Raw genomic sequence first — 9,488 nt, forward strand, 5'->3', positions numbered from 1 at the left:
AGAACTGGTGACCTTTTGGTTTGTGGGACAATGCCCAACCAACTAAGCCACACTGGCCAGGGCAAGACCAAGTCATTCTTTTCCAAAAGGGTTAGTCTATGCACCTCTCCCTGCCTGATTCCTCATCCCCTATGAATCTCAAACATATTTCTTTTCTCTTATAGTAATCCACATGCCCAGCTTGAATTTAAGGCTACAAATACTGGTCTTTGTCTATCTTTTCCTATGTGGCTTTGCTTTCAAGACTTGTTTTTTAGATATTAGTATGCAATGCCATTCTACCCCAACCCATTTATTTTTTAGAACTTTTTATTAAAATTAGGCCCAAGGTCATTTAAAAAAATCTATGTATTTGTTTATTTATTATTTATTTTTAGAGAGAGGGGGAAAGAGAGAGAGAGGGAGAGAAACATCACTGTGTGGTTGCCTCTCACTTGTGCCCCCAACTGGGGACCTGACGTGCAACCTAGTCATGTGCCCTGACTGGGAATCGAACCAGTGACACTTGGCTCGCAGGCTGATGCTCAATCCACTGAGCCACACCAAGGTCATTTTATTAGCTATATATTGCTGAAAACAAATTATCCCATAACAGAAGTTTAAAACAACAAATATTTATTGTCTCGCAGTTTCTGCAGCACAAGAATATAGGAATGGCTGTTGGGTAGTTTTGGCCCAGGGTCTCTCATGAGGTTGTAGTCAGCTGCTGACCAGCCTGTAGTCATCTGAAGGCTTGACAGCTCTTGGAGGATCTGCTTTTTTTTCTTTTTCTTTTTAGGGCACAGAGAGCAAGTTTATTTGGTGAATGCTGATGGCAAATATCATCCAAGATACACGCTGGGGAAAGTGCTGTGACAAGAGAACTTAGGAAGCCTTCGGGGCTACGTACATGGTTTCACACAGGGGAAGGCACAGGGCTCTGGGCACACTGGGAATGTCTTCAGCCTCTCAGCACCATGCGGCTGAGCTCTTCATAGTTAATACAACCATTACTATCCTTGTGCCCTGCCACCAAGCATCTCTACTTCTTCCTCTCTCATCTTCTCATCCAGTGTGACTAGAACATGTTGGTTCTCAGCACCAATGACAGTGCCATTTCCTTCCTTGTCAAACACCCTAAGGCCTTCAACATAGTCCTCATAGGTGCCCTGGTCCTTGTTCTTGGCTACAGTCTGCAGCATGGGCAGGAAGTGCTCAAAGTCCAGCACCTTCACATTCATCTCATCACTCTTGGGGTTCCCCAGAACCTTGAGCACCTCAGTGTTGGTGGGGTTCTGGCCCAGGGCCCTCATCATATCCCCACACTGGCTGTACAGGATCTTGCCATCTCCTGTTTGGTCAAACAGCTGGAAGGACTCCTTGAACTCTGTGGTCTGGCCCTCGGTGAAGTCACACATCTTGACTGCTGAGCTCTGCGGGACCTTTTCCTGTGTAATGAGGATCTTTTTTTAAGGTCACTTAAATGATTGATTACCAAAGATTTCAGTTCCTCACAACATGGGCCTCTCTACTGGACTCCTCATGACATGACACCTGGCCTCTCCAGAAGGAAATGATCCAAGAGATAGAAGAACCAAGATAGAAGCGATGATGTCTTTGTAACCTGATTTCAGAAGGCACATACCATCCTTTCTACCATACTCTACTGATCACACAGAACAGCACTGGTACAATGTGAGCAGGGATTATGCAAGGATAGGAATACCAGGAGGCAAGGATCACTGGGGGCCATTCTGGAGACTATCAGATGGAGTTCAGATTAAGATTACTTTCTCTTTTACTTACTAGTTATATGCATGCTTGCATGTACATATACCCTGAAAGAGGTCCTTTTTACCTCTGCTTCTCATCTATGATTTCTAGCTATATATGTATTTTCCCCCAAAATTTGCCTGCCAATCTGTCCCTTCTTTGACTGTTTTGTTTTTGGCTTAATAACAATTATGTTATGACAACAGTGGCAGCCACTGAATATGGGAACAGGCTAAGAGCAGAACTCAGAAACAAAGTATTTAAAGTCTAAAATGAGTTATGAGGGAAGATCATATAAATTTCCAAGTCTTAGTCATGAATCTCCAATAAAGCCATTGTCCTACTGCTGAATTTCAGCCTCTGGGTTTTCTCTTGTAAATTTTCCAAGCAGTTTTATAAATATTGTCCATTAACTCATATGCTTTTCAGTGCACAAGTTTTGCTGAGCCAACACTTCTTTTGAAAATAGCCTTCATAGTTATCAAAGGGCAGAAATAAAAGCCATTCTAAAATCATGCTTCCTTCCATGAGGCCCATGAGACTTTAACAGACAAATGGAGGAGCCGTTGAACTCTTAATTATAATCACCTAATTTCATGATAACTTGAGATAATAAATCTGTGGTGTTTTTTATGGGTCATAATAACAAATGGGTAGAAATGATAGGGTACTCTATACCTTGCTGGTATTCTTTTGTTAATTACATTTTAAACTCTGAAGTCTTATTGCTATTACATATGTATGGACTAAATTCACTCAATTAATTTGTACATATTTTAGGAACTGCATTATAAAGCAAAAACAATGCCAAGACTTGTAGAGTTTAAATGGCTATACTTAGGAGATAACAGCATTTCTTTAATTATAATTATTCCTGAAGCTTGAAAGTGATATATATATGTGATACAGACACACACATTTCTTCTCCCTTTCTGCAATTTTTATGTGGATGAAGATTAGCCTGGTTGAACTAAAATAATAAAAATGTCACTTGGTTTTTTATTTATGGCCATTTTATGATAGCTAATTCTTGATGCTAAAATAGACAAGGAAGTTTAAAATGTAAAATTAAGTTTGATACCACTAAGGGTAGGAAATATTGAGGTGAAGGGAAGTAAGAATGTGTGGAAAACGCCCCTGGGTTCTGGGTCTATTTCTCTTAAGAAATTTATTATCTAATATTAGCATTATCTGTGCTCATATTTATTTTCTTCAGTGAATTTTGAACTCTCTGGGAAAGAACTGTGCTTTGTTTATATTTTAGCTACAGCACTGAACATAATATATAGAACCTATTAAGTGCTTCATAAAATAATGATAAATAAGGGAAACTCTCTGACCCTGGGTCAAGATAAGACTGAGAAATGTAGCCCATAAATGATAAGTACTTAACTGAAATACATACTATTAATATTAGAACGTGAGGAGATGAGCCCAACAAAGGGTGGTAAAATATGTTTCAGATAAAATGTGAGGGATCTTCCATTCAGTCTCAGAAAAGAAAAAGATGTGGCCACAATTAGAACTTTATTTCTGTCTGTAAGAGTTAGCTGACTGTGCTTGGAAAGTGGATGGCACCAGGTCAAAGTATTCTGCTGGTTTCTTCTAAGCTGTAAACAGAATTGTCCAAGTGATATTAAACATACCCAACTCTTTATATTGGGAAGTCACCTAGGTTCTCCAGGCATGTGTAAAGGATTGCTAAGAATAAATATATCTAAATAAATTTTCTTTTGTATATGTGTGTTAAATAAGTTTTCAATAACGTTTTCCAAAATAGCTAAGATACTCTTGACTTTCACAGCTACACTACACAGGTTGATTGGAATTTCATAAGAAAAAACTGAGAATTCAGTTCTACTAATCATGCATTTTAAAGACTAGACTTTAGAGTACAGGGCCGAGGATGACAAAGCGACAGTAGGACCACCATAAGAGATGTGAAATGCAATGTAGTAAAATTAAATTACACGGATTTTGGATTAAGATTACTAGCATAAAGTCCTAGCTCTTCTACTTACTGCTCGTATGACCTTACAGGTCATTTATGCCTTTTTTGCTCTGAGTGTCTTCATTTGTGTGATAGAGATTTTATAGATTTCTTTGAAGACCTAGAAATAAGGCTTTTGAGTATCTGAAAGGTCAACAAATGTTAAAATAGGAGGAGAAAAGGCCTTTCTGATGATCTGTGAAGAGAAATCCCTTTGGTGGTAGGGAACAGATGAGAGAGAGAAAGAGAGAGAATGACAGAGAGAGGAATGCCACAGAATTAAAATAAAATTAAAAATGTTTTATAGCAATCAATGGATAATATATTCAAGCTATTTTTCAATGGGCTAAATGTAATTGCCTTTAAGTTATAATGTAAGAAAGGTTCGTTTAGGCTCATTTCTTCAAGGAGCAAGTGAAGTGGTATGTTATCTGGTGAATATGATTTTTATAATAAATTATACATATAAGTACCGGTTACTACCTATTTTATTTAATCTTTGATTATTTCCCTCACTTTTAACCTTACTGTACTGTCAATTACCAATTTTTCTTTTCCTTCTTTTCCTCCCATCACTAAACTTGCATTCCTGTTCATTTCCTGTAAGTGCTTTGTCTGGACCCAAGAAGTGGTGTTGCTGGTTCAGAATATGCAAGTAGGTGTTTGTCTGGGCCCATGAACTTGTGTCGCTGGTTAAGGATATGCAATATCTGTGACAACCAGTCTGGGAAAGTTTCTATTGACATTTCTTTAAACTCTCTGATTCTTTCCTTCATTTTGTCTAGCCTATTTAAAAATAAATCTTCAATTACCCTTTATGCAATGTCACTTGCATGCAGCTGTGCCATCAAATAGTCTTTGAAAACATGAGTTTAACAGTTGCTTAATATTTCATCTTGGAACTTATTATATTAGTTATATGTTGTTGTGTAACAAGTTACCCCAAAACATAAGACAAGTATCTATTTTGTCACAAGAGTTTCTGAGTGTCAGAAATTCAGGAGGACCTAGCTGGGAGGTTCTGGCCCAGGGTGTCCCTTGAGATTGTGGTCAGGCTGTGCTCAGGGCTGTGCAGTTTCAGAAGAACTGACTGGGCCTGGAGAATTCACTGAGAAGTTCACTCACCTAGCTATTGACTGGAGAGGCACATGGGCTTCTCCACAGAACTGTTCCCAACAGAGCTTCTCCCAAGACATGACACAGGTTTGGAGTTCAAGCAGTTATCTTCCAAGATCCCATTAAAAGCAATAGTTTGTAAGATCCTCAATAGGAATTTGTGCATCCCCCCGCCCCCAACCCAAAGAATACTTCAAAGAGGGAAGCAGGACTCCTTAATCCAATTTTATGTGAAAAGTGATCTCATTCTCATCTGCAGCCACTTCTCTCCTGTGATTGTGGTTGAATAGGAGGAGTAAGAGCAAAATGAGCAGCATCTCTCCGCGTCAGGAGTCCTTTTCCATAAGTATGAAGTAGCAACCTGGCTTTCCCCTCAAAGTTGCAGCTTGTGAAGGTGATCAGATTTCCTTCAAAGTGACTCCTCCTGCCCTGTAAGGGGAAGGTGCTGAGGCAGCAGCTGATTATGATTGAAGAACTACAGTCTCTATGTAGCTTCTTCTGTAAATCCTTGGTTATAAGACTTCTCTTCAGCTAGCCTCTGGTTATTCAGGTGGATTGCTCTATAATTTAGTTGTACTTCCAATATCACCCTGGCTGGTTTGGCTCAGTGGATTGAGCGTCGGCCTGCGAGCTAAGTGTCGCTGGTTCAATCTTCCAGTCAGGGCACATCAGAGAAGGAAAACTCTGACTCCAAAAAACCTCCGCTGCCTTGCGGCATACCTCTTCAGGGGAAAGGCTAAGGGAGTAAACCCCGACAGAAAATCCGGAGCCGGAGTCCCTAAGGCGGTTTGACGTTGTAGTCAACACCGGCAACTCCTGCGGCGCACCTGAAGCCAAGCTGTATTGACTCCGTCTTTTCCTTGGACCCTTCAGCTGCGAAGAGAGGGGGGAGTCTGCTGCATGGGCAACAGCAGACCCTCCATATCACCCTGCCCAGGCTCTGTAGCTTCAGCTTCACTGGAGAGGACACTCCAGCGTCATCGCAAGATGTCGATTCAACACGGGAGGAGACAGATACCGTGTCACTCCCGAGTCGGACTGCACAGCCATTCTCGGCGGTGCAGATAGACTCTTAAGAAGCTACACCATCGTCTCTCGAGACGGACGGCTGCCGACGACGACGACGACTTCCAATATCGTCCTGGGAGGAGGTGGGGGCAGCTTCCACCTACATTGCCGCAACCTTGGATCCATAAATAATAGGAATGGCAAGAAGGAAATCCAGAGGCCTTTGGGCTCCCACTGTTAATACCATGCTTAGGCTAGCCCTTTTCCAATCATGATCCACACGAGCCCCAGGATTGCTGCTTAGCCACCAGGCACATAGATTTACCAGAGAGGTTCTAGGAGCTGGGGAGAGGGAATTCAATACTAGCTCTGCCAATAGACCTTGCTATGATGTTTTTGATTTAAAGTATTTCTTCTCAGTTCTTTCATAGAATTTTTATTTATTTGCTTATATTATCCACCTGTTCTTGGATGTTGTTTACTTCTTCCATTTTTCCTTAACATATAAATCACAGTGATTTATCTGGTAATTCTAAAATCTGTGTTATATCTGAGTTTGGTTCTGATTCTTGCTTTGCTTTTTATTCCCCTGATTCTGTGCTTTTTCTTGCCTTTTAGCATTCCTCCATCTACAGGGATGTCATTCCCTAGTCCCAGGGCATAGGGGTTTGTTGCAGACTACTTCATCCCACTTTGAAGTGGAAGGCCTCCAAATTGTGTTATTTAAACCAACACCTTTAGAAAAATTATTCTCAATATTGTCTATTTTGCAGCAATAACACTGTAGATATGTGAAAAAGTTAATGTGTGTGTAATAAACATCTTTAGGCCAAGTAAAACATGGATTCCAACCAAATTAAAATGTATCTTTTTAAAGAAAAATTATTTATGGATGACATCATGGAGTTTACCTAAATGATTATTGGCCATAACTTCCTGATTTTATAATTAATAGTTTTGAGGTCTAAAACAATGCTTTTTCTCCCCATGCACTTATTTTTCTACCAATATTTGGGGACTGATTTTGTGCTTAAATCAGCACTAGTTGCTGAGGTTATGGAGAAAGCAAGATGAAATTCCCTACCTTGAGGGAAATCCTTAGCTGCCATAGGTATATAAACAGTAAATAAGCCCAGATCAACACAGGTATTAAAATATAAACATGTATGGAACTATATATGAACATGTTTTAAAGAGTAACTGACTGGAGGATTCTGAGAGAACTTCACAGAATATTTTAACTGGGTCTTCATGACTAAAAATGTATTTTGAAAAGGAGAGGTGAAAGGGCATTTTAAGTGCAGAATAGCAAATGAAGGGTCACAGATGTGAAACATCATGGGCTTTCCAGTGTACAGGGCATGATGGGTTGGTGGTGGTATGTCCAGTTGGTGTGAGAATAGAAAGTCAAGGTTCATGTTGTCAAAGGCCTGATACACTTTGCATAGGAATTTGGACTTAATAGTGTTGGAGGGGAGAGCTATTAAAGTGTTTATGTAGAAGCAGCTTGATTAGCATCAGTGTGGCCAAAGATGGGTTAAGTGGCTTCTATATCATTCTACAGAGAGGAAAGTTAAAATCCTGATTGAAACCCAATATTCTTATCATTATAATAGCCAGTTATAATAATAAATCTAATAATGATAATAATATTTATTATACATTTACTATGTTAAGTTACAGGTGCTTTATTTTTATCTTAATTTTCACCATAAGGCTGTGGAACAGAGAAGAGTTCTGTCCAGAATGACTTGCTGATTTTAAATAGGAGAGGATACTTTTGCAAGAGTCACTGTGCTTTGATCTTTGCTCCAACCCTGCAGATTTGCCTGTAGTTCCTATTTACCAGGGAACTGGAAGAGTGAGTAAAAAGTTATACCATTATCACTTCAAGAAACTGAGAGATCATTCTGTGAACTTGTAACAAAACCCAGACACCTCAGCTAGAATAAAGCAGATGGCAAGGGAAGAAAAACAGCCTATCAAAAGAGTAAAGACAGTGAAGAAATAACATCAAAGCCTTAGATAAGTTATTGCATAGACCAAAACCATGCCAATGTCAGTCCATGTCATGTCAGTGACATCATAGAGCAACAGAGTGTAGGTATGGGATGCAGGGGGAGGATGTCAGCCTACATGGCAACAGTGAAAGATTTAGTATCCACCTAGGAGATTGGATGAACAATCTTGAAACTACCAGGGATCGGAGGGCTTTTGCAGGGTGACATTATGAAGACTTTGCTTCTATTGATTTCACGAGTAAGTAACCAAAATCTCAAACTACTATTAATAAGATTTACATAGCTTTGACTGTATTCTGTAAGGGTACAGTGGAAATGAGGACATAATGTGGTTGAGTATGGTTAGGTGAAAAAATTACAAATTACACTCAGAAAACAGGAAGCAGTATGAGATCATTAGTTAAACACCATGAATATTGATGCAAATAGATCTGTATCAGGCCTGGCCAGACCACAGGGCAGAGGAGGAGCCAAGTGAAGGAGAGTCCACAGGAAACACTGGAGGTGGTAGCATTGAAGCCATGCTGCTAGTGTTTTGTGTGACAACAGATTTTCCTGACTCCAGGCAGAGATGTGGCAAGAGTGGGCCCTGCATGGAGCCTGTGTGAGTCTTGTGAGGGTGATTGAAGGAGGGAAAAGCCCCCCTATTCCCTTCTGGAACATGGCAGCAGGGGGAGGTGCTGACCTGCCAGTCTAGCTTGGGAAACGTATGGGATTGGCTGGGGAGCTGAACCCTTTCAGAGTGCATGGAATTTTGGGCTGGGAGATTTAAACAGAGAGAAGGGAGAAACACCCCAGTTTTTTCTCACTGGCCCTCTTGGGGCCAGCCAAATTGTGCATGCTGGGTTGTGCCCTGGGGATGCATGCACTGGGGGTGGCCCTGTGGGATGCCATGTTATCTTCTGCCACTGAGCAGATGGTCCTGGACTGCACCCCTCTCTTCCTCTGGGATCTGTGGACGGAGCCCCTGAACAACTGGCTGCAGGGGTTGACAGCAGCCCTGAGCCCCTGGCTCAGGAAGCCACAGTTTGGCAATGGTAGCATGGGCTTTGCCTGCAGACTTCAGGGAGCTTGAAGCCAGAAAGCAGTCTGCCTAGCAGTCACTGGAGTGGGGATTCTGGGCATGGTTTTGGGTTTCAGTCTTTTTGTGACTTCTGTGTTTTGCAGAAGAGAGGATCCCGGAACTGAGGAGTTCCCTGCTCCCCCAAATTGTACAACTTCTTAATAAAGACCCTTTTCCTTCCCCACCAGCCTTTGTCTTTGGAATATGCCTGCTCTTGGTGATGGGCAGCAGAACTCCATTTTTGTTTGGTAACAATATGACTTTCTTTAGTTGAGAGTCTCTGTTCACTTATTGTTAATAATGTCCTTTGAAATCTCAGGATGAGAAGTGACTTAGAACTATAAATCAAAATCATTTTTAAAAAGTCAAGAATTAAGGCTAAGGGTATTAACAAAGCCTTTTGTTACAAATAGTTTGGTATGTAAAATGGTATAATCTGGAGTATATTTGTCTCATGAATCTAGCTAAATGACCAATCATTTCAACAAAGGCTGGGACTTTAAAGAATTTGTTTTGATCATGTATTGCATTACTTTTA

At 40.6% G+C, this 9,488-nt stretch overlaps 1 pseudogene; it reads right to left on the reverse strand.

Annotated features, from left to right (window-relative positions):
* Positions 1–940: 940 nt before the first annotated feature.
* LOC150007112 (myosin light polypeptide 6 pseudogene) lies at positions 941–1,397 on the reverse strand (annotated as a pseudogene).
* Between the last annotated feature and the right edge of the window lie 8,091 nt (positions 1,398–9,488).

Source organism: Furipterus horrens, unplaced genomic scaffold (genome assembly GCF_987537825.1).
Source record: "Furipterus horrens unplaced genomic scaffold, mFurHor1.1.pri manual_scaffold_6, whole genome shotgun sequence".
NCBI classification, from domain to species: Eukaryota; Metazoa; Chordata; class Mammalia; order Chiroptera; family Furipteridae; genus Furipterus; species Furipterus horrens.